At 36.6% G+C, this 25,871-nt stretch overlaps 1 long non-coding RNA gene across 15 annotated transcripts in view; it reads right to left on the bottom strand.

The window, feature by feature from the left end:
* The window catches only part of LOC143686962 (uncharacterized), a 47,419-nt gene that overhangs the window by 20,679 nt on the left and 869 nt on the right, over nucleotides 1-25,871 (bottom strand). For 8 of the 15 annotated variants that reach the window (XR_013177333.1, XR_013177326.1, XR_013177330.1 and 5 more), the window contains exons 2-6: nucleotides 21,254-21,372; nucleotides 20,269-20,432; nucleotides 17,124-17,297; nucleotides 16,743-16,842; nucleotides 835-929 (exon numbers count right to left, since the gene is read on the bottom strand). This is a non-coding gene — a long non-coding RNA (uncharacterized LOC143686962). The other 7 variants (XR_013177335.1, XR_013177328.1, XR_013177336.1 and 4 more) reach the window with 7 other exon arrangements.

Raw genomic sequence — 25,871 nt, 5'->3', positions numbered from 1 at the left:
CTAAAAGGTAATGAATTAGAATTTTCCAAAATCGATGAAAGGCATGTATTTTCATATTCAAGAAGCACAACAAATACTAAGAGAAATAAAAAGAAAAATCTATCTATGTACTTCACAGCAAATGTAGCAGGTTGAATGGTGGCCCCAAAAAAGATACGCCCATATCCTAATCTCTGGAACCTGTGAATGTGACCTTAATTGAATAAAGAGCCTTTTCAGATGTCATCAAATTTAGGATCCCATACTAGATCATACTAGATTTTCTGTGGGCCCTAAATCCAATGACAGGTGTCCTTATAGGGGGAAAAATAGTGGGATTTGAAAGACACAGGGGAGAAGGCCATGTGAAGACACATGTGAAGATAAAGGCAGAGATATACACCACAAGCCAGGAAACACCTGGAGCCACCAGAAGCTGAAAGAGGAAAGGAAGGATTCTCCCCTGGAACCTTCAGAGGGAGTATGGCACTGCCATAACCTTGGTTTAGGACTTCTTGCCACTAGAACTGTGAGAGAATAAATTTCTGTTGTTTTACGCTATCAAGTTTGTGGTAATTTCTTATAGCACCCTTAGAATTCTAATACACTGAAATTACCTAATGTCGAAGTCAATGAGAAGATACTAAAAACAAAAGGAGAGAAAAGACACTACCCACAAAGGAATATTTTGTCACAATTAAAGTGACAGCAGACATCAATAATAAGAAAGTAAAATACCTTCATTGTACTAAAAGAAAACAACTATAAACAAAGAAACATACACCCAAATGAATTTTCATTTAAGAAAAAAGACCAACAAGTTAAGTATTGAATAAAATTATAAAATAATCAGACCTCAAAGACATCCATAGAATACCGAACAACAGGAAAATCTCAAGTGGACATAAAACATTCTCCAGGATAGGTCATATGTTAGGCCATAAAACAATCTGCAATAAATGAAAAGGACTAAAGTCATAAAAGGTACATTCTCCAGTTACAATTGAATGCAATTAGAAATTAATAGAAAGAAATACAGGATATTCACAATATACAAAAATCAATTGCAATTCTATAAATTAGCAATGAACAATCTTAAAATATAATTAAGAAAACAGGAGATGCAAGTGTAGTTCCGTGGTAAAATTCTCTCTTGCGATGCAGGAGAGCCGTGTTCAATTCCCAGCCCACGCACTTCCAAAAAAAAACAAACAAGCAAGCAAACAAATGAAAAACCAAAACAAACAAAAATTCAGCAAAATAGTGCTGCAATAAGGGATACTCACATGGAGAAAGAATGAAATGTGACCCTTGCCATACAAAAACAAAATATATATATATTTAATATAGTTTAATTGTAGAGTTAAAACCTTAGAGTTCTAAGGGTGCTATAAGAAATTACCACAAAAATGATATATATATATATTTAATATATATATATCTTATATATATAAAATATATATATTTAAGAAAACAATTCCATTTACAATCAAAATCAAAAGGGATAAAACAAATAAAACTGCAAAATTTATACCCTGAAAATGAAAAATAATTGTTTAAAGAAATTAAAGAAGATCTAAATAAATATCTTTTAAAAAACCCCATGTTCATAGATCAGATCACTTAATATTGTTAAGACAGTAATACTACCCAAAGTGATCTACACTTTCAGTGCAATCCCTATCAAAATCCCTTTTGTTTGTTTGTTTGTTTGCTTCTGTATACTGCAAGATGGGGGTCACATTTCACTCTTTTTCCCATGTAACTGTCCTGTTATTGCAGCACCATTTGTTGGGTTTTATTGTTGTCATCATTGTTCTCTTACTGTTGTTTTTGGGAAGTACATGGGCCAGGAATCGAACCCAGATGACAGGCAAGAATTCTACCACTGAACCTCCCTTGCACCCTTCCCCCACTGGTGTTTTGTTTGCTTTTTACAGAAACTGGCAAACTGATTCTAAAAGTTATATGGTTATTCAAGAGACCCCAAATATCCAAAACAATCTTGAGAAAGAAATACAAATTTAGAGGACTCACAAGCCACAATTCAAAAACTTATTTAAAAGCAACAGTAATCAAGACAGTGCGGAACTGGCATAAAGACAGACATATACGTCAATTGAATAGAATTGTGAATACAAATATAACAATAGAGTGCCAAAACAAATAAATGAGGAAAGAATAGTCATTATAATAAATGGTGCTGAGATAATTGGATATCCATATACAAAAGAATAAAGTTGGTCCTTACCTCACACCATACACAAAATTTAACTCAAAATGGATCAAAAGCCAAAATGTAAATACCAATACTATAAAATTCTGAAAAGAAAATTTAGGGGTAAATCTTCATAGCCTTAGATTTGGCAATGGGTTCTTAAATATAACACTAAAGGCACAGTCAACAAAAGAAAAATTAGATCACTTGGATTTTGCCCAAATTAAAAAGGTTTGTGCTCTAAAGTATGCCAACAAGAAAATGAAAAGACAACACACTGATTGGTAGAATATTTGCAAATCATATATATGATAAGGGAACTGTATCAAGAAAATTTAAATGATTCTTTACAAGTCAATAATAAAATGACAAAGAACCCAATTTAAAAATTAGGCAAAGGATCTGAACAGGCATTTCTCCAAAGAAGATATACAAATGGTCAATAAGTACAAACCCACTAAGATGGTTATAATAAAAAATGAAAAATAACAAGTGTTGGGAAGGATGCAGAGAAATTGGAACCCTCATACACTGCTAGTAAGAACATAAAATGGTGTAGCCACTTTGGAAAACAGTCTGGCATTTTCTCAAAACGTTAAACATAACACTGCCATATGATCCAGAAATACCATTCCTAGATATTCCCAAGAGAAATGAAAACATATGCCCATACAAAAACTTGCACACAAATATTCATAGCGATACTATTTTTAATATCCCAAAAGTAAAAACAACCTGAATGTCCATCACTGAGGATCAGATAATTAAATGTGCTTTACCCAAACATGGAATTTATTCAGCAATTAAAAGGAATGAAGTACTGATACAAACTACAACATGGATTAAAACTTGAAAACATTAGTCCAAGTGAAATAAGCCAGTCAAAAAATAAAATAATCATATATTATATGATTCCATTTTTATAAAATGCCCAGAATAGGAAAATCTAGAGAGACAAAGTAGATCAGTGGTTACCTAAGCTTGGGGGAGAGGTGGAGGGAAATGTAGAGTGACTGCTAATGGGTGTGGGGTTTCTTTTTAAATGATGAAAATATTCCTAAAATTGAAAAATCACTGAACTATACACAACAGAATGAAAGTACAAATAATGTTAGCAGGATAAAATATAATATTCACAAATATATGGAAATGAAACAACACACTCAAACAGCAAATGGGTCAAAGAAGAAATCACAAAGGTAATTTAAAAATACTTAAAGATTAATGAAAACAAAAACATAACATACCAAAACTTATGGGATGCAGAAGAATTGCTGCAAGGGAAAATTATAGCTGTAAATGCCTATGTTAAAAATAAAGATTTCAAATCAATAACCTAAGAGTAGCCCTTAAGAAACTATAAGAAGTGCAAACTAATCTAAAGCTGGCACAAAGGAGGGAATAATAAAGATTAGAACGAAGACAAACAAAATAGAGAATTGTAAATGAATACAGAATCAGTGAAACCCATTCCTTATAAAAGACGAGAGAGAACCTCTTGGTGTAGGGCCAATGACTACAGGGAATAAAGGGCAAGGGAGTTCTCAAAAAGGAACCAGAAAGAGGTGGGGCAAGATGGCTGTGTAGGGAGGTAAGAAATTTAGTCAGTCCTCTAGTGCAGCCAGGAACTGTCTAGAACAACTGTTTGGGGGACATCCATGACTGGAAACACATCATACACCAGTCTGGAATGGGTGAAAGGGCCAAGATCACAAGGCAGAACAGATAAGTAAAGCCCCAAACTGTAGAGGCTGACTCCTCCCCCACTGATAAGGCAGGCTGTGTTGGAGACACTTTTCCATGGAAAATGAGGCAGTCTCCACTGTGAACAAGGGAAAGTAAGCTCCAAATGCAGTTTCAATTAACAATTTAAACTGTTGAACACAAGCTCCAAGTACAGATAAACTCAAAGAAAGCAGAAAAGGAACCCTGAGATCTCTCCCAGCAGAGAGGAGATATGACTAATGGAAAACAAACAAACAAACAACAATAACAACAAAAAACAGAGGGTTTTGGAGTTGGCTGAGCTCAGAATACTAGAAAGGGGCTGTGCCACAAGAAAAAGGGCACATACTGCAAGGTACCAACTCCAGCTCTTGATTGGTGAAACTTGGGGGCTGGAAACTGGCTCTGAAAAGGGATTTTTAAAAACTATTCTAAGTAACTCATTAGAGAGTTGTCAGCACTGACCAAGGCAAGGGAAAAGCTAAAATAGGTCTGAGAGATAAAGTAACTAGTCAATTGAAGAAGATAATTCCCTAAAAGGTATATTTTCCCCAAGAAAAGGGATGGTAATGGTGCCAAGCTCAAGTGGCAGCCCTCATTCAGGAAATTCAGACCCCAGGGGTTGGAAAATAGAAACAGTTTAAACTTGCCATTTACCTCAGCCTCTGACTCAACCACACCCCTGGCAGGACAGGGTCTGCTGAGAATTAAAGGCACCATGCCACTTTATGCCAGTTAGCAGCTGGGGGGCCGAAAAGCACAATCTGCTGGGCAGGATAAGAAAAGCACAGAGTCTAGAGGCTTCACAGGAAAGTCTGAAAGCCTGCTGGGTCTCATCCTCAGGAAAACGTGATACTGATTACACCCTCCTCCTGAGACCTAAGCCTGTCTGGTTTGGGAAAATCTGATTGGGGTCAATTATATCAGGGAGACCCTCCTCAAAAAAATGGGCAAGAACCAAAAAAACAAGAGCTGAAAAATTCTGATCAATTAAACAGACACTATGCTAGAGGTCTAGAATAAGTTTAACTGAACACCAAAGAATACATAAAGAACAAAGCCAACCAACAAGAAAACCCCAGGTAAAAGAGTGAAAACAAACTCCAGAATAAACTAATCAAGGAAATCAAATGCCCAGACACCAGCAAAAAATTATGAGTCATACTAGGAAAGACAAAGATATGGCCCAGTCAAAGGAATAAACTAACACTTCAAACAAGATACAGAAGTTGAAACAACTAATTAAAGATGTTAAAACAAACATGCCAAATCAAATAAAAAATCAAATCAAGTTCAGGGAAGATATGGCAAAAGAGATGAAGGACATAAAGAATTATAAATAAGGACTGAGAGCTTGAAAAAACAAATTGTAGAACTTATGTGAATGAAAGGCACAATAGAAAAGATAAAACCACAATGGGAAAAAAAAAACACAATGGAAGCAAACAACAGTAAATTTGAAGAAGTAGAAGAAAGGATTAGTGAACTAGAGGACAGAACATCTGAAATCCTACATGCAAAAGAACAAGACAGGGAAAATATTAGAAAATATTAGAAAAATATTAGCAAGGTGTCAGGGAACTGTATGAAAACATGGGTGTCCCAGAAGAAGAAGAGAAGGGAAAGGGGGCAGAAAAAAATAATGAAAGAAATAATCACTGAAAATTTCCCATCTTTTATGAAAGACATAAAATTAAAGATCCATGTAGCACAGCATACCCCAAACAGAACAGACCCATATAGACCTATTCCAAGTCACATACTAATTAGATTACCAAATGTCAAAGACAAAGAGGCAATTCTGAAAGCAGCAAGAAAAAGCAATCCATCACATACAAGGGAAGTGCAATAAGATTATGTGTGCATTTCTCAGCTGAAACCCTAGAGGTGAGAAGGCAGTGGTATGATATATTTAAGATACTGAAAGAGAAAAACTGCCAACCAAGAATTCCATATCTGGCAAAACTGTCTTTCAGAAATGAGGGAGAGTTTAAAATATTTTCAGACAAAAAGACACTGAGAGAGTTTGTGAGCAAGAGACCTGCTCTACAAGAAATGTAAAGGGAACAGTAAATGCAGATAGGAAAAAACAGGAGAGAGAAGTTTGTAGAAGAATAGAAATAAATACTATCCGTAAGGGAACAGAATAAAGTCATGATGCATTAAAAAAATGGATGAACCTTGAGGACATGAAACAAATACTGTATGGTCTCACTAATATAAACAAGCATTAATAAGCAAACTTTGAGAGTTAAAGTTGAGAACACAGGTTATCAGGAGATAGAGGGAAGAGGTTGGGCATTTGAGGCTGAAGGAGTATAGAATGTCCAACAGGTTTGATTGTAAAGATCCAGAAATGGATAGCACAATACTATCTGATGGTAGCACAACATTGTAAGTACACTGAACAAACCTGACTGGGAGTATGGTTGAAAGCGGAAGGCTAGGGACATGTATGACACCAGAAGAAAAGATAGAAGATAAATCTAGGACAGTGCAACTTAGCAATACCTAGAGTGGACACTGATGGTGATTAAATACAATGAGTATAGGAATGTTTTTATATGAGGGAGAACAAATGAATATCAACACTGCAAGGTGTTGAAAATGGGATGGTAAATGGAAAAAATGCAAGCAATGCAGACTAGGGTCTATAGTTAGCAGTAACATTGTATTATGCTTATAGTAAATGTAACAAAGGCAATATACCAAAGCTGACTGGTATCCACAGAACGCATCATTTTATTCACTTGATTACTAAAAATTTCCTCTGCTGAAGTCACCCTCTGGTGCACATTCATGTGGGACACAAATATCTTCATATTGTTAGCCCACTCAAAAAGGTCTATCCACATATCTCTTCCCCAGACCTCTTTGTCAACAATTTTCCAATTATGGTCTTTCCAAGTTCCTGACCATTCAGCCAAACCATTAGCAACAGCCCATGAGTCATTATACAAATGCACCTCTAGCCAGTTCTCCTTCCAAGCAAAATGAACAACCAGGTGCACTGCCCGAAGTTCTGCCTACTGGGAGGATTTCTCCTCACCACTGTCTTTCAGGGACATCCCAGAAAGAGGTTGTAGTGCTGCAGCTGTCCACTTTCGGGTGGTACCTACATATCGTACAGAACCATCTGTAAACCAGGCCCAAGTTTTCTCTTCCTCAGTCAATTCACTGTAAGGAACTCCCCAAGAGTTCATAGCTATAGTCTGGGAAAGAGAAGGTGATATGAGAGAAGCGCAAACCATGGGCATTTGGGCCAGTTCCTCATGTAACTTAATTATGCCTTCGAGACCTGCTCTGGCCCTATCTTTTATATACCATTTCCATTTTATGATAGAGTGCTGCTGCACATGCCCAACTTTATGGCTTGGTGGGTGTATTAGTTAGGGTTCTCTAGAGAAACAGAATCAACAGGGAACACTTACAAATATAAAATTTATGAAAGTGTCTCACATGACCGTAGGAATGCAGAGTCCAAAATCCACAGGGCAGGCTGCGAAGCTGATGACTCCAATGGATGGCCTGGATGAATTCCACAGGAGAGGCTCACCAGCCAAAGCAGGAATGCAACCTGTCTCCTCTGAGTCCTCCTTAAAAGGCTTCCCATGATTGGATTTAGCATCACTAATTGCAGAAGACACTCCCCTTTGGCTGATTATAAATGGAATCAGCTGTGGATGTAGCTGACGTGATCATGACCTAATCCTATGAAATGTCCTCATTGCAACAGACAGGCCAGTGCTTGCCCAATCAGATGAACAGGTACCACAACTTGGCCAAGTTGACACCTGTCCCTAACCATGACAGTGGGTCAGACAACACCCAGCTCATGATAGGCAGCTACTCAGGTCTCATGGTAACTAGGTGGCCCATGATTAAGTGTTCAGTCTCTAAGGCCCAGTAGCAGGCCAAAAAGCTATTTCTCAAAATGAGAGTAGTTACCTATGGCAGATGGTAAGGCTTTGCTCCAAAATAATAAGGGTCTGCATTGTGAAGCTGATGACTCCAATAAAGGGTCTGGATGAACTCCACAGGAGAGGCTCACTGGCTGAAGCAGGAAGAGAAACTGTCTCTTCTGAATCCTCCTTTAAAGCCTTCCAGTGATTAGATTAAGCATCATTCATTGCATAAGATACTCCCCTTAGTTGATTACAAATGCAATCAGCTGTGGATGCAGCTGACCTAATCATGGTTTAAGTCCATGAAATGTCCTCATAGCAACAGGCAAGCCAGTACTTACCCAACCAGACAAACAGGCACCACCACCTGGCCAATTGATACATGAACCTGAACTTGACAGCAGGTTATATGTAACATTGCCACATTGAAGGCGAATATGCTTCATAATCACCTTATATATAGTGAATATGATTCACTATACATGGATGTATATTGCCATGTATCCCATTAAATCTACAATTACAAATGAGCTTTCACATAAAGTATTTCAAAGGTTCATTATTGACAAAGAGTCAATAGTAGAGCGGCATAAATTTACAATTATAAATGAGTTCTCACATGAACTATTTCAAAGGTTTGTTATTGGACAAAGAGTCAATAGCAGAGGAGTATGGGGGGAAACTAAAAATGTATGCTATGACCAAAGTTCCACAGCACTACCAGGGGCAACTAATTGTGATGGAAGGACAAGTGATAAGAGACAGTTTTGATTTGATAATTGGTGACAATGTGTTCACCAGTTCTTTGTCATTATGGACCAATGAAATTTATCTACAAGTGAGAGTGCTATTGATTGAACAACCAAGCAAAGATGCTGTAAAAATGGTTTGTTTATTTTGGACATTATACACGATGCCCAACAGATGGAGGGAACCAAAGGATACAATGACTGAGAAGCACAATGGCAAACAATGATACATTTATGTGATGAAATATGGTGCAGCCATAAAATGGAGGTATGTCAAGGGGCATACAACAAACTGAACAGATGTTGGGGATAATATGTTGTGCAAAATAAGCCCAAAACAAAAGAACAAATATGCTAAGGTCTCTCTCAAAAAATACTCATAAGAATATGGGAGGCTAGATTATGGGTCCTTACAGCACTCACATTTAGTCTAAAGTTATAAATGTATTCCTGGACTCTAAGACACTGAGCTATATGTGTACGAGCTAGTACTTCCTTGGAATTTTGAGTAGCTCTGTGATACCTAGGACCCGGAAATGGAGTGCTGCAGCCCTGAAAGTTAGCACAGCTATATAGAATAATAGTAAAAGTCACTGAAAATGATATCAGGCCTCAATTAGAGTTTAAAATAAAGTCAATCTGGCTGGGTCTAAGATAAATTAAAATGCAGGGTAAAAGATGATAGTGTATATACTCTAGACCTTCACCTGCTGTACAAGACCAAAGGCAGAGAGGTTTATTATGTTAACGTTTCTATAACACATAATCTAAATCAACCTCTCTCAGTAGCTCATTTCAACAACCCAAACTCCTGGAGTCCAGAACAGGAATGAGGCCTTGTAATTCTGTACAGCTTAATATAATACCAGGATACATGTCAGACTATGGTGGGCTGTTAATTAAAAAGTATTGGTAGAAACAGTGCAGAACAGCTCCCGGGGCCACGGCAGGGAATGGACACACAGCGTACCCCAGTCTGGACTGGCTAGACTGACTGCAGACTCTGCTGCGGTGAGATCCCCAAGCGGTGCGCGATTCCCCGAGCAGCGGCAGCTGGCGGCCGGAGCTCCTCCCTCCCTCCTTCCCGGGCTGGCTGAGAGTCTCGGAGAGGCAAGTTTCCCAAGCCGCGGTGGCCAGCGCCGCTCTTTTGCGGGCGGCTTCCTGGACCAGCTACGAGTCTCGGATCAAAGGGTTACCCAAGCCGCAGTGGCCGGCAACTGGCGCCCCTCCCCCACGGGCAGCTTCCTGGTCCGGTGGCGAATTCCCCAGGCCGCTGCGGCCAGCGACCGATACCCCTCCAGGGAGAGGAGGGAATTTCCGACAGTGGCAGGGACTGGGTCCAACCAAACACCAATAGGGGAATTAATAAAGGAGCCACAGGGTCCCCTCAAGCCGCGGCGGCTGACGCCCCCACCACGCGCGGCCCCCCGGACCAACTGAGAGAATTGCATTGGAAATCCCCAGGCCGCGGAGAATGGTGACCAGGGGGATCCCTTCCAAACACGTGAGACAAACGTGTGCCACAAGTGCCACCTACTGGGCAGGATAAGAAAAACAGAACCCAGAGATTTCACAGAAAAATCTTACAACCTTGTTGGGTCCGACACCCAGGGAAATCTGACTAAATGCCCAGACGCCAGCAGAAGATAACGGTCCACGCTCAGAAAATTGAGAATATGGCCCAGTCAAAGGAACAAACCAATAGTTCAAATGAGATACAGGAGCTGAGACAACTAATGCTGAATATACGAACAGAAATGGAAAACCTCTTCAAAAACGAAATCGATAAATTGAGACAGGACATGAAGAAGACATGGGCTGAACAAAAAGAAGAAATAGAAAAACTGAAAAAACAAATCACAGAACTTATGGAAGTGAAGGATAAAGTAGAAAAGATGGAAAAAACAATGGATACCTACAATGATAGATTTAAAGAGACAGAAGATAGAATTAGTGATTTGGAGGATGGAACATCTAAATTCCAAAAAGAAACAGAAACTATGGGGAAAAGAATGGAAAAATTTGAACAGGGTATCAGGGGACTCAAAAAGTATTGGTAGAGCCCTTTAAGGGTACAAAGCGCTGAGGGAATACATAGGGAACTATTAAACTTTCCTATCTGGGAAAACCCAGATACTCTTCCAACAACTGGGGACTTCCAAGAAAATAGATCAAGCCCTGGATTTTAAGGCTCGCTCTTATGGAACATTTCTGTAAGGGAGAAGGTAAGACTACCCACAACAAGACTTGCTTCTAGGAAACCTCTTTGTTGCTCAGATGGGGCCTCTTTCTTTCTAAGCCCAACTCTGCAAGGAAAATCGTTACCCTTCCACTATATGGGACAAGCCATTCAGAGGTGAAACTCTCCCTAACAAAAGGGGCATGACTCCTGGGGATGAATCTGGCCCTGGCACTGTGGGATCAACAACATCTCCAAGATCAAAAGCAGGCAAAAAGTGCAATAAAATAAGGCATCAGTGCAAGAGATCAAATGGAATCAAGAGGCTATTCTGGAGGCTACTCCTATGAAAGCTGCAGTTAGATAGTGCTAATCGCCATGGTTTGCTCAACCCCAGTCAACATCACTTCTGTCCATTCTTAAGAATACCTAGGGCCAGAACTAAGACTTTATAAATATTTCTCGCACTACGTTTGCCTTCCTGGAACATATAATTCCCGGAGGTCAGATAAATCCTGAAACTCAGACGGACCCACCTCTCCAGGATTATCAATTAATTATATTCTCCTATCCTTTAGCGTGGACACCCCTCTCAACACAGAAAAGTAAGAAAGCATATTGCTCAAAGATCCCTATAGATTGGGAGATGGATTAAAGATAAGGGAGGAGGTATAAGAGAGAAAATGAGATTTAACAAAAGAGTATGGCTTCTGTATCACTATATTAATATTCCTTCTAGCCTCCAATGTTTTGGGGCAGCTAGAAGGAAAAAATCTGAGATGGTGGAATGGTAGCTCATGACAAACTCTGGGATCTGTACAGTAACTATTTATTTATGTGTGCCTTGAAAATTATTGCCTTTTTCTTTCTTTGCTTTGTATATGTTATATTTTACAATAAATCATTTTTAAAATGCTGAAAAAGAGATCACACTTCAATTAGAGATATGAATGAAGTTGATCTAGTTAGTACTGAGATAAATCAGACTAAAGGACTGCATTTTAAAACTTCAGCTTCTGTGTGAGGCCAAAGAAAGAAATGTTTATTTGGTTCAAAATTTATATTTTTGATAGCACACCACCTAATTTAACTTGTATGGTCAGTTTATTTGAACACCATAATTACATGAACCTTGAATAGAGAGTAAGATTGTTTGTTTGTACAGGTTGGTGTGATGCCCTGATATATTTAGAGTAATCTGGGCAGAAAATAAAAAAGTATTTGCAAAAAAAGTATTTGCAGTCTCCTTAAGGGACTGGGGAAAAAAGTGGAAATATTAAATGTCCCCACTTGGGGAATTCTTGGTATTCTCACAAGCATTGGGGACTACCAATTTAATAGGCTGAGCCCTTGGCCTTGGGGCTTACCTTTACAAAGCTTATTCCTGTAAAAGAGAAGCTAAGCCTACTTATAATTATGCCTAAGAGTCACCCCCCAAGAATCTTCTTTTGCTGTTCAAATGTGCCTCTCTCTCTCTAAGCTAACTCTGTAGGTAAACTTATTACCCTCTCCCCTACATGAGATATGACTCCCAATGCTTAAATCTCCCTACCAAGGGGGGACATGACTCCCAGTGATGAGCTGGGACCTGGTATCATAGGATTGAGAAAGCCTTCTTGACAAAATGGGGGAAGAGAAATGAAACAAAACAAAATTTCAGGGGCTGAAATATTTTAGAGTCGAGAGGTGACTCTGAAGGTTATTATTATATATTATATAGTTATCCCTTTTCAGTTTTTAGTATATTAGAATAGCTAGATGGAAATACCTTAAACTGTTAACTGTAATTCAGTAGACTTGATTCTTAAAGATGATTATATAACTATATAACTTTCACTGTGTGACCATGTGATTGTGAAAACCTTGTGACTGATACCCCCTTTATCAGCAAGAAAATAAAGACAAAAAATAAACAAATAATAGAAGGGATAAGAGGTATAGGATGTTTTCAGTGTTCTTTTTAATTTTTTTTACTTTTATTCTTATTTTTGTTTTTTTGGAGTAAGGAAAATGTTCAAAAATTGATTGTGGGGGATGCAAGGGTAAGTCAGTGGTAGAATTCTCGCCTGCCATGCAGGAGACCGACCCATGCACTTCCCCCCAAAAAATCTTTTTTTCAACAAATAGTGTTGCAATAATGGGATAGTCACATAGAAAAAGAATGAAATGTGACCGCTACTATACAGCATACAAAAAGACCGTGGTGATAAATGTACAACTATCTGATGATACTGTGAACCACTGATTGTACACTTTGAATCAGTATATGGTATGTGAATATATCTCAATAAAATCGCATTTAAGAGAAAAAGAGCTAAAAAAAAAAAAAGGGAACCAATGCCTAATCATGGAACTTCTCCCTTCCTAGCATAGGGACCTCAAAATTTCTACTAAATGGGATTTCTGAATTTCAACACACTAGTAACTACTGAACATATTCCCCGTTCCAACTAGAAATGTATTGCAGATACCCTCTCCCCACAATTACATAACTGGGAGTGGGGAAGGAATAACTTGTCTTTTTTAGTTCATAGTTTGCAAGACCATAAGGAACCACATCCAAACTGACAGAGTAGCTGTACGTTATCCGAAGAACCTTGTTGGATGCAGAGACTAGATGAGCCCCTGTATGGTCAACCATGAGTTGAGGTGTTTCATTTGTGTAAAAAAGAAGAATGAATCAGATATTTGATGACCAGAAGGAAGACTGTGGCAGAGACTGGATAAATGCTTACCTGTTTTTCTCTTCCTAGGTAAGGTACTAAACTACATTTACAGCCCTCTTACATCTTTACATCTAGGTGTGGCTACGTGGGGTTCTCACCAGTTATGTGAGTATATGAGTCACTTCCAAGCTGGGGCAATTGGGATTAGCCTTCTCTATGCGCTCTCCACACTTTTTTATCCAGAAGGATGATGCCAGAACAACTCTGTAGCTATATGTTGGATATAGTAGAGCCACAACATGGAATGAGCCTGGGTACCTAATGATTACACGGGGCAGAGCCCTACACTTACCTCCATACCCCCCTGCTGATCTATTTTGGACTGTGACTTGAGAAATAAGCCTTCAATATGTTGGGACAGCTAAGATTTGAACATTATATTTTACAGCAGACTGAGTTACTTAGCCTGAATAATACACCATTCTAAACTTGTATACGTCTAGCAACATCCCTTTAAAATATATAAAGCAAAAGGTACGAAATTTTTAAAAATTCATTCGATGGCATATCCAACATCAGAATGGGATGTTTTATATACCTCTCTCAGTAAATCAATGTAATATGCAATGTATTCTAACATATAAAATATATTTAAGTATATATGTAAATATGTAGAACAGTTGAACAATACAATTAACAAACTCATTGGCATATATAAAACCTAGACCCAGGAATGAGAGAGCATATATAGAATTAGAGCACATACAGAAACACAGAACATTTATGCAAACTGGCCATCTCCTTACCCAGAAAGTCTCAACGAATTTCAAAGAATCAAATAGGTATCATATCTACCACATTCTCTAACCACAGTGCAATTAAGTTAGAAATTAAAATTTTAAAATAACTTTGGACTTGCAAATTTTAAAATTATGTATAAATTAATTACAGTCAAAGAAGAATCATCATGAAAATTTTAAATATTTAGAAGTAAATGATAATGAAACCATTATATAGCTGAAATGTTAAAAGACTGGCACTAATAATTGTTTGCAAAAAAAAAACACAGAGTAAAAAGAATTCTTATACATTGCCTGAGATTGTATAAATTGTTACAACTACTTTGAAAATCTGTTAGTGTCAATTAAATTTAAATACACCTATACCCTATAATCCAGAAATTCTGTTTTTAGCTATATCTCTAAGAAATGAGTAAATATTATGAAAAAGTCATTCATGAAGATGCTCATAGAAGTTTTATTCATAAAAGCCCAGGAGAGGAAACAACTCAAAAGTCCATCAATTGTAGAATGGGTAAATTGTAGCATACAGTAAATATTATACAGCAGTAAAAAAATACTACTCCTCATGCAACAGCACAAATAAATCTCACAGACATAATTTTGAACAGAAGACAGATACAAAGAAATACATAATTCCCAAATAAAAGCAAAACTAATTTAAGGTAATAGAAATAGAATAGTCTTAGGGAAGTATTAAATTTGGCGGAGTGCTGGAAATATTCCAGATCTTATTAGTGTTTACATAGGTGTAATTATATATAAAAATTCAACATGCTATATAGCTAATGTTTATATACTCTATGTATTTTATATCTCAAAAAGATATTTTGGATATAGATTTGCTATGGGATGTAATAGTTAATCCTAAAATAACACATTCTAATGGTGGATATAAAAGATTGCATTTCAAACTGACAATATAACTTAATTTATATATAAGAAAACTACATTTCTCTGTTAAGGCTTCAAGTCCCTGTGTTTGGATTTTCTTCCAAAATGTAATAAACTTATGATTATATCCAATTCATTATTTAAAAACAACAAAAATATGACAGGTAATTTCAAGCACAGGCACTGTACCATGAATACAGAGCACTGATTAGTATCAGTGATCATATACAATTATAAATTGGAAAGAGGGTTCAATAGCTAGGTGATTATTCAAAAATCACAAGACAGGAAATGACTATGTAGGTACCATCACCTTTATGCTGGGAGTAGTAGCCTTTGGATGAGTCTCCTCATTATGAGATACTAATAAGACATAATAAAACAAATAGTAAACTGAGGGGGATGTTTTATGATTAAGATTGATATACATAGGGGTTAAAAGGATAAGTATAAAGGACAGAAACCAAAAGGTAGGTGGGGGGAGAGGGGGCAACTAAAGAAGGACTGGATCTCTGTACTAATATAAGCCCCATTCCATCAATGATTTTTGGTCAGGTTACAACTGATAATAACTACACTCAAGAGTCAAAATAACCATGCAATTTCATGTAGGATGACTGGGAAATGATTCTTTTGATTATATTTGATGTGGGGCTAGCAATGTGGTCAGGAAGCTTGTGGCAGAGAACTACTTGGCTCCAAATTTCCAGTCAGGGCCAAGTCAAAAAATAATCGAATCTGAATTTCAGGAAAGTAACTTTGGTAGTGGTATAAAAGATGGTCCAGAATAAAGAGAACCTACAAGGAAAGATATTAGTTACAAGGATATTGCAATATAGTCCAGGAGAAAGAAAGGATGAGATGAGATACTATAAATACAGGTAATGAGAATGGGGATAGAGAATAGGGAAGAGATTGAGGGATATTTCAAACCAATAATAGCATATAGTGGGTATTTATCTATAGTGAATCAATTGCAGTAATAATGAGGATAACTGTTAACAGAGAATCTTTCGGGAACAAACTAGGCTAAAATCAAACAGACGAAAAAGATTTCCTTCTAAAACTGGAAGGGAAGGATAAGAAAATAAATGTTATTGTCAATGATCAGCAAACAAGGGTGCTCTGCTTAAGAAAGATACATACATATTTATTTGCTCACCTATTTCCCCCACTAAAACTATAAATTCTCTGAGGAAAGGAAACACTTATTGTTCAGTTTTATATCCCCAAAAAGTACTCTCACATGGGAAATGTTCATTCAATTATTATAGAAATGTAATACATTATGCATTTATTACCAATTTTTAAAGAATTAGAAAACACAAAAAAAACTAACACTAAAACTATGGAATATAAGTTAATCTTCTTCATGATTTGAAAGGGTCACTGTTAAAACTACAGAAATAATAACAGTAGGATAATAATAAAAATACTGGTTTAATGGAGAGAAGAGAGAAAATTTTCATTTTTTGTATTTTAGATAAAACAATCTCCTGTTTTATTTAATAAAAAAAGAAGAGATTTAAAATTGTGACATTCAATAATTGGGACAAAAATGTAAGAGAATGTTTGAGGGCAAAGGACAATACTCAAAGGTTAAAGAAAAATTTCCAAATGTGTTTACCTCAGTTCTTTTACCATGCACTGGTATTTGTAAATGTTTTTTTCTCCCAATTTTGTCAGAGGATTTTTCTTCTCCATACACAAATAGTGATGTTTCATACCTAAATTGCACAGAAAATTGGGATTGCTTATTTTCTTGCTTCTTCTTCAACTTTTTATTATGGAAAAATTCAAACATATACAAAAGTAGATTAATATGATGAGCTACTCCATGTAAACCAAACAGTTTCAATTATCAATATATAGCCAATTCTATTTCATCTTTATCCCTCTCCTTGCTCCATTCACTATTATTTTGAAGTAAATCCTGGTATCAAATAATGTCATCTATAAATATTTCAGTATGTATCTCAATAAAGTAAGTTCAGAGTTTTTAACTTACGTTTTTTTTGTGTTCTAGTCTCAAGCCCCGAATTTCAGATGAAATTAATGGTAAAATAGTCTTTTCTGTTTTTAAAAAAATTTTGATGTACTTTTTATTTTCAATATTTCTTGATGGCAAATCAGCTGCAAAAGAATTAGAGACAGCATCTGATAAACCAATACTTTCTTCTGCCTGGGGAATAATCAAAAGTCACAATCAGACATTCTCTTTCTTTACATATACATTAAATACGACATTCTGGGTCATTCAATAACTCAGTTTAGATCAATATTCTCTCTAAAATAGTGCTACCATAACATATGGAATGAAAATAAATAATAGGGGGAACAAATGTTAAAATAAATTTAGTTTGAACCTAACTGTAATGTAATTATGTTAAAACACTGAATGAAGCTGCATGTGAGAATGATAGAAGGAGGAGGGCTGGGGACATAAATGAAATCAGAAAGAAAGATAGATGTTAAAGATCGAGATGGTATAATCTAGGAATGCCTAGAGTGCACAATAATAGTGAAATGTACAATGTACAAATTTTAAAAATGTTTTTGCATGAGGAAGAACAAAGGAATGTCATTATTGCAGGGTGCTGAAAATAGATGATAATTAATACTTTAAAATGTCACCTTATGTGTGAGACTAAAGCAAAAAATGTTTATTTGTTACAAAATTTAGATTTTTTTTTTTTGAATAGGGATTATTCTGCCTTTACAAAATGGGACTTGGATTAAAACATGGCTTTTCAAGGGTACATACATCCTTTCAAACCAGCACACCAGTTTCACAGCTAGGATGCGGTTGCACCATGGCTTAATCCCAGTCAACTATGGAGCGCTGGAGTTCAAGTCCTTTAATCACAGCTGCAGACACGTGCCTATAAAATGCATATTGTTCTATTCCATACATCCTTCCATGGAATCAGAAACCATAAAAGTTCCACTCCACAAATAAGGATGAGAGGTTGCAGCAGATTTAAGAGTGCAATCTAGGGAACAGACAGGCCTGAGTTACAGTCTTGGCTCCTTCACTGTGGGACCCCAGGTGAAGGACTTAATCTCCCTAAGCCCCAATTTCCCTATCTGTAAATTGGGGATAATTATACCTACCACCACTGCTGATGAGTGGCAGAACTAGGACTCAACCCCGCAATCTTTCTATAACACTAGGATGCCACAACCCCCAGATGATAATGGTCCCTCTGAATTGTGGGTGGTAATCAGCTTTGCTGCTGCCTTCTAGCTCAGAGGCAAAATTTAGATTTTGACTAGAGCATTTCCTAATATAACTCATGTAGATAGTTTGATTGAATGTCATAAGTACTTGGAATCTCAGGTAGCACATGAGATTTTGTTGGTTTGTCCAGAGTGATCCCCCGATGAATCCCAGAATGATTTGATCAGTGACTGGAAAAGTATTTGCAAGCTCCCTTCAGGGAATGGTGAGAGTGGGGAGAAATTCAACTTCCCCAAGTTGAATTCTTGATATTCTCACAAGCAGTGTGGACAACCAAAGCTATAGGCTGAACCCCCACAGTCTTGGGGTTTGTTCATATGAAACTTAACCCCACAAAGGATAGGTCAAGTCTACTTAAAATTTAGACCTAAGAGTCACCCCCAAGAGAGCCTCTTTTGTTGCTCAGATGTGGCCCCTCTCTCCAGCCAACACGACGAGCAGTTTCACCACCCTCCCCCTCTCTGCGTGGGACATGACTTCCAGGGGTGTGGACCTTCCTGGCGACGTGGGACGGAGATCCTGGAATGAGCTGAGACTCAGCATCAAGGGACTGAGAAAAACCCTAGAATGAGCTGAGAATTAACATCAAGGGATTGAGAGAAACTTCTCGTCCAAAATGGGGAAGAGTAAAATGAGACAAAGTGTCAATGGCTGAGAGATTCCAAATAGAGTCGAGAGGTTATCCTGGAGGTTATTCTTACGCATTAAGTAGATATCACCTTGTTGTTCAAGATGTAGTGGAGAGGCTGGAGGGAATTGCCTGTAAATGTAGTGCTGTGTTCCAGTAGCCATGTTTCTTGATGATGATTGAACAATGATATAGCTTTCACAATGAGACTCTGTGAATGTGAAAACCATGTGTTGATGCTCCTTTTAGCTATTATATCAACAGAAGAGTAGAACATATGGAATAAAAATAAATAATAGGGGGAACAAATGTTAAAATAAATTCAGTTTGAAATGCTAGTGGTAAATGAAAGCGAGGGGTAAGGGGTATGGTATGTATAGTCTTTTTTTCTGTATTATCATTTTATTTCTTTTTCTAAATCGATGTAAATGTACTAAGAAATGATGAATATGCAACTATGTGATGATATTAAGAATTACTGATTGAATATGTAGAATGGAATGATATCTTAATGTTTTGTTTGTTAATTTTTTTAATTAATAAAAAAGTTAAAAAAATAAAAATAAAAAATAAATTTAATTTGAAATGCTAGTGATCAATGAAAGGGAGGGATAAGGGGGATGGTATGTATAATCTTATTTTTTTCTGTTTTCATTTTATTTCTTTTTCTGAATTGATGCAAATGTTCTAAGAAATGATCATGATAATGAATATGCAACTATGTGATGATATCATGAATTACTGGTTATAGATGTATAACGGAATGATCATATGTTAAGAATGTTTTTGTTCATTTGTTGCTTTTTTTAATTAATAAAAAAATAAAGTAAAAAAAAAATAGTGCTACCAAAGGGTAAATGGAAAGTGCTATCAAAGGGAATGTTGTTGAAAAGGGTTTTATTCATTCATGACTATTATTCCAGATTAAGTATATATTCTAAATATCTCCAACTTTCCTCTGTGCATTATGTAACTATAAACATGCCGCATTCATAGACGTATCTAACAGTTATGAATCTAGTTCTTCAGGCATCAAGTTGCATGCTCTGCAAAGCAATAATTTTATTTCATAGCAAAAAGTAATTAGAACTTAGGAGTAATTAAAACGTGTAGAAAAAGAAGAATGAAAAGTATTAAATATTCTTACCAAATGCCTCGAAATTTGGCTGTTTGCCTAAGATAATTGGACTGCATCTAGTTATCAAAGGTGCATTGGTTTTTAGCACCTGAAGAGCCTGCACAGGCAAATTGTAAGGCAGACTGCCAAGGGAGTTTAGAACGAACCTCTATTTCCACATGCGATGGAAGCTTAAGAGAACTATTGCAGTGACTTTTAGAATTTGCATGTAATCATCTTACAACAGAGGCATATCTTTAACAACTTGTTTCACAACGCTATCTGATTTCTTGTCTTAGGTAGACGTTTATTATGAAAGATGAAAGGATTCCTAGAAAGAGTGGGAAAAAAATTATCTAAAATTAAAACCAGAAAAAAGGGGGGGTGGTCTAAAGAGATAGAAGGGCGTAAAAAGCTGTATCTAGGGCACAGTGGATGGAAATAGTCAAACAGTGAGTAGAAACTTTGACAGTAGAGAAAAGGAAGAAAACCCTCTGGTTAAAGGTGAATCATCTGTGAAGTACAAACTATACAGCCTACGGAAAATAAACTGGTATGACATTTTGATAGTGTCCTTTTTTAAAGAATTTGTCTTCAAAATCAATTTATAAGGGTAAAATATACAATGTATTAGGTATAAAAAAGTACAGCAGGTTAAAATATATATTATACAAATTGCATGTACAGGGCTTAAAACAAATACATTTTCACAAAATTATATATCACTAAAAGAATAAACATAAAAGATTAAGACTCTCAACACAGGCCAATGAATAAGAACATCGCCTCAATCAGAAATAAGAAAGCTAGAGAAACTTGATATCCATTATATATATTACCCTATTACCTTAATTAGATTATCTACAACCTCCCATTTAAGTTTAAATTCTTTGGTCTCTTGAACAATATCCTTTCTTCCACCCCAAGAAAAATTCATGATCATACACCACAAAAGACTTCTTAATATTACATGGGTAGCTGGAATGAAAGGTTAATATAAGTTCACTAAAAGAACTCAAAAATCATCTCCGTTATTAGACAAGTTCTGTATGACTTTATTACTCTATGAACGTGCTCACTGATTATGGTTGTGAGATAATGTAAACTAATTTAAACAAAAAGGAATCTTTAAAAACTGTTTTTAAAAAATACCTGGCAGAATAAATGTACTTTAGTTTCCATCTTTAGGTTTAGAAGTAAATTTTCCCTTTGAGGACTCAAAGACCTTGATGAACAAGTATGAATGAGCAATAGTACAAAAGGATTTCCTGCTAAAAAAGAAAAAGAAAAAAATCATACGCCTGCTATAGGACACTTAAATTAATTGCATTTTCCTACCAGAAGTTCTCTCTTCAATTTAATACTCCCTTTTGGCATAATATCTCATAGATATTCACCAACATAGATATGTGGACTGAGCTAGAAAAAGCAGTTAGATCATAAATCACAGGAGAACATACAGTCCCTTAACTTTATCTTTTGTGGTACAGGGAGAAGTAAGGAAATGTAATTTCAAATGACATGAAAAGCAGAAAAATCCAATTATATTTATTTATCCAGATAAACCCTGAGAAGGAGAAATGCTAAAACAGTAGCAATACCTAATGATACTGAATGCTTACTGTATGCCAGACCTAATGATAAACAGACTTGTGCTGTTTTATTTATTCTTCACAACTGCTCTTTAATGAATTATCACTATTACCTTTAAGGAAAATAAAGACTTAGAGAGATCAACTTGCCCAAGATCACACAGCCACTAAGAGGTGAACTGGAATGTGAATTCAGGCAGTCTAACTCCTGAACCCCAGAGTCTTGAGTATTATACAACATTGCCTCGCAAAATAATAACACTGATGCAAACAAAAGATGTTTTGACCTGGTTTTAAACCACAGACATTTCATGTTAAGCAAATGTGATAACCAACATGTCTAGATAGTCTCAAAACTTTCACAGTATTTTTTACTCATTATAGTTGAGCCACATTTGGAGAACTGTTTATTATATTGCTGGTTACATCTTACATTGTTAGTTGCAATTACCAGTGTGTTTTCAGTGTGAAGCTTAACTGTAAGTATTATTATTCTGTCTTAAGGAGAATACTGTAAAATCATTTGTTTAATTTCTGAAATATGATGTAATAATTACTGCCGAATGTGATCTGTCCAAATTTACAGGAATTTAAAACTGGTTAAAAATAAAAAGAAGCCATATTGAGTATCCATCTCAGAAGACATTCGAAAGCTATACTTGTTTCCTCAGGAACCTATTCTATATCATTTCAGACCTTCTTCAACCAGTTTAATCTTCACCTCTAAACTACTTGGCAGTAGCACTCGCTATCCTATTCCTATTTTCACTATTCAATTGGCACTAATCATTTGTCTTGTGTTTTCATTTAATTATTTACTTGTATCGCTCATGTCTCAAACATTGCTTAAATTTCTAAAAACCTAGGACTAATATTCTATTATTCTTTGAATTATTTCTCAGTACATAGAGCCCAATGCCGAAGTGAAGGAAAGAATGGAGGAAGGGAAAGAGGGAGAAATTCCCTCTCTATTAAACCACCCACCAAAAGTTCTTTAGTCATCAAAGTAATTAGGTAGATTAAGCATAATTTAAATAAACCTTAAAAGGAAGAACTATTTTACAATCTATTGATCTGATTATCAGAAAGTTGGTAGGTCATAATCTGCTGGATGGATCAGATACCACATAATCCTCTCAAAGTTAAGAAAAAAAATTAGCATAGTATGCCACTTCCCCATAACTCTGCCAAGAAAATTGTTTCTCCACTCTTTCAATCCTATGATGCAACTACGAATTTGCAGGGACATATCAACAGAAATTAAGGGAATTGTATCCTTCTTTCCAAATCATCTATCCATTCATTCCTCCATCCATCAATTCATTCAACCCATATGTACTGAGGGCCAACTGTAAGCGTGGCTCTGTTCCAGGGTCTGGGGTTATAGCAGTGAATGAAACAGAAAAGAATTCCTGCCCTCATAGACTTTACATTCTACTGGGGGAGAGAAAGAATAAGATAAATAAATAAATAAAATATTTACTATGTTATCTGTGATAAAAACTAAGGTGAAAAATAGTAAAGCAGGTGAGGAAAGTATGAAATTTGTAGGGGGAGAGGTGCAGGGGAACATATAGGGTGGCCAATGGGGACTCTACTGTGAGGGAGACTTTTGAGTATAGATGTGAAGGAATTAAATAGGGATATAATACATATCTTAGGAAGAGTTTTCTAGACAGAGAAGTAAGCAAGTGCAAAGCCCCTGAAACAAGAAGGAGCCTGAATGATAAAGAAAACTGGGGAGAACCACAAGGCTGAAGCAGAGAGCTCAAAGAGGAAAGAAGAGAAGATCAGAGAGGTCAAGGGAGAGAGGCAGATCATGGAGGGCCCCTAAGTCCCAGGAAAAAACTTTGGCTTGTATTCTGAGGGGAATGGAAGCTTTTGGAGAGCTATGAGTAAAGGGATGACATGGTCTCATGTCTTTTATGAAAGGATCACTCTGGCTGCTGTGATCGAAGAGGTATGAGGAAAATCAAATGAGTTGGGTTCCTGGAAATCAAGTGAAAAAAGATTTCAAAGGAAAAGTAAGTAATCAGTGTGACAAAATACTGCTAATAAGCTGAGTAAGATAAGCACTGAATGGCTCATTAGATTTTGGCAAATGGAGAACATGTAAGAGGAACCATGTGGGTGGTATGGTAAGGAGATAATGTCCTTGGAATGAGTTCAAGAGAGAATTGTAGAAAGAAACTGGAGACAGCCAACTGAGATGACTTTTTCAAGGAAAAAGAAACGAGATAGTAAAGGCTTTAAAGAAATACGACTATAAAGAGAGAGAAATGAGGTAGTAGTTCAAGGGGAAATGAGGTCATGAGGGTTTAAAATGGAAAAAATAAAGGCATGTTCATATGCTGCCAGGAATGTTCAAGTAGAGGGGGGAAATATAATGGGAGGAATACTGGAACAATATTCAAGAGTAGAAAAAAGGAAATGAGGTTTAGGGCACAAGGAAAGGACATGGCCTTAGCTAAAAGCATAGCCATAATAACAGAAGACACGGCAGAGAAATTGGACACTACTGTGAAATGAGTAAATGAGTAGATGTGTTTGTGAGAGCTTGTAGAAATTCACCTCTACTTTAGTTTTCTTAGTGAAACAGGAATCAGTTATTGACTGAGGATGGGTGAGGAGGTGCTGGAAGTTTGAGAAAAAAGGTGGTATTATAAAACATTCACTTAGGAGAGTAGAAAAAATGAATTAATAACCCAAGGAGATCTGATACAATTGCTGGGCAGCATCAAGATCCACCTAAAGATAGTGATCATGAAATTAGAGGCCAGTCGGCATGACTGTATATTTTTCTCCAGCCATGTTCAATGCAGAAATGCTAGCACTCAGTAGGCAGAGATTTGGATTTAATTCAGGCTTATGATTTAGCTAAAAAAGTAAAGTAAATTGAAAAGGAACACGGGAACTAGGGCGATATACAAGGCAGTTTTAATAATTGATCATAAAACTTAAACTGGATAGATGAGTGGAAATTAAGCACAAGAGGGCATGGGGGACATACAAAACTAAATTGAAGATCCTGGTAAGGCCAAAGGATTGTTAAAATTGGAATTAGTCTAAAAGATAAGGAATGTGATGTTTGGAGAGTGGGACATCTGAAATTGAAATAATGAAATTGCAGTTATTGGTAATAACAAGGTCTAAATTATTAAGGGAGTAAATTAGGAAAGTTGAAATCATTGGAAGATAGGAGGTCAGGAACTAGAAGACCCAGGGTGTTGGACAGATCATCTATGTGCATACTGAAATCACAAGAATGATGACAGCAGTACTAGCAGAAAATTAGGAACTGAAATTTGACTGCAACAAGCAGTGGTAGGAGAAATTTGACGGTATGAGATGCAAAACCCATATTTTGAGAATGGGAAAAAGGTCAGGACACAGCTATGAGAATCAAGAAGGGCATCTAAACTCCTCTGGTTCCAGTGGAAACTGAAGAGTAAAAGAGAAAACTGCCACTACTGCTAGTCACACCCTGCACTTTGTCCACCCCAAACACACACCATCATTCTCATTTTTCTTTACCTCCAGGTCGTCACCATCTAGTTCATCAAAAACTATCAAAAGATGTGACGAAATTCAAAACCATCTGCTATGTCAAAAGTATCTTTAAAATCAAAGTATCAAGACTGATTCATTCCCTAAGTAGACAAAGCCATTGTGTGGTTACTAATGGCTTTCCGATCCTTGGAAGGGTATAGACTTTCCAGGATTTTGTAATGTAATCAATGTCTGCTAAAAGTGGGGGGTAGGGACTAGAGTTTTTTTCCTTGCTATCTGGAATCACAGAATCCATAAACGAGCTAGAATGAGCTCAGACATCTTTGTAGTCTAATTCTCTAATTATAGAGAGAGATTACATAGAGTACGTGATTTGCCCAACGTTACACAACAGTCTCTAACTAACAAATCCAGGTATAGTTCTACTAGGCTCCACTCTCAGTAAAACAAGAAACAGCTGAGGCAGTGGGAGAATCTAAAAAAAACCTATCATAATAGTTGACATTTTTAGTGCTTTAATGTTTACGTCGTGATTTCACAAATGCACAGTACTTTCCCAACTGTTGAATTATCACCACTTTTGCAGAGTAACTCTCTGCTTCTTTCTAAACACTTAAGGGGTGATTATGTATGTCATCACTTAACAAAATATTTCTACTCCTTCCTTT

The sequence above is a fragment of the Tamandua tetradactyla genome, chromosome 6, assembly GCF_023851605.1.
Source record: "Tamandua tetradactyla isolate mTamTet1 chromosome 6, mTamTet1.pri, whole genome shotgun sequence".
Taxonomy (NCBI): Eukaryota; Metazoa; Chordata; class Mammalia; order Pilosa; family Myrmecophagidae; genus Tamandua; species Tamandua tetradactyla.
This window is presented reverse-complemented; position numbering and strand designations above follow the sequence as displayed.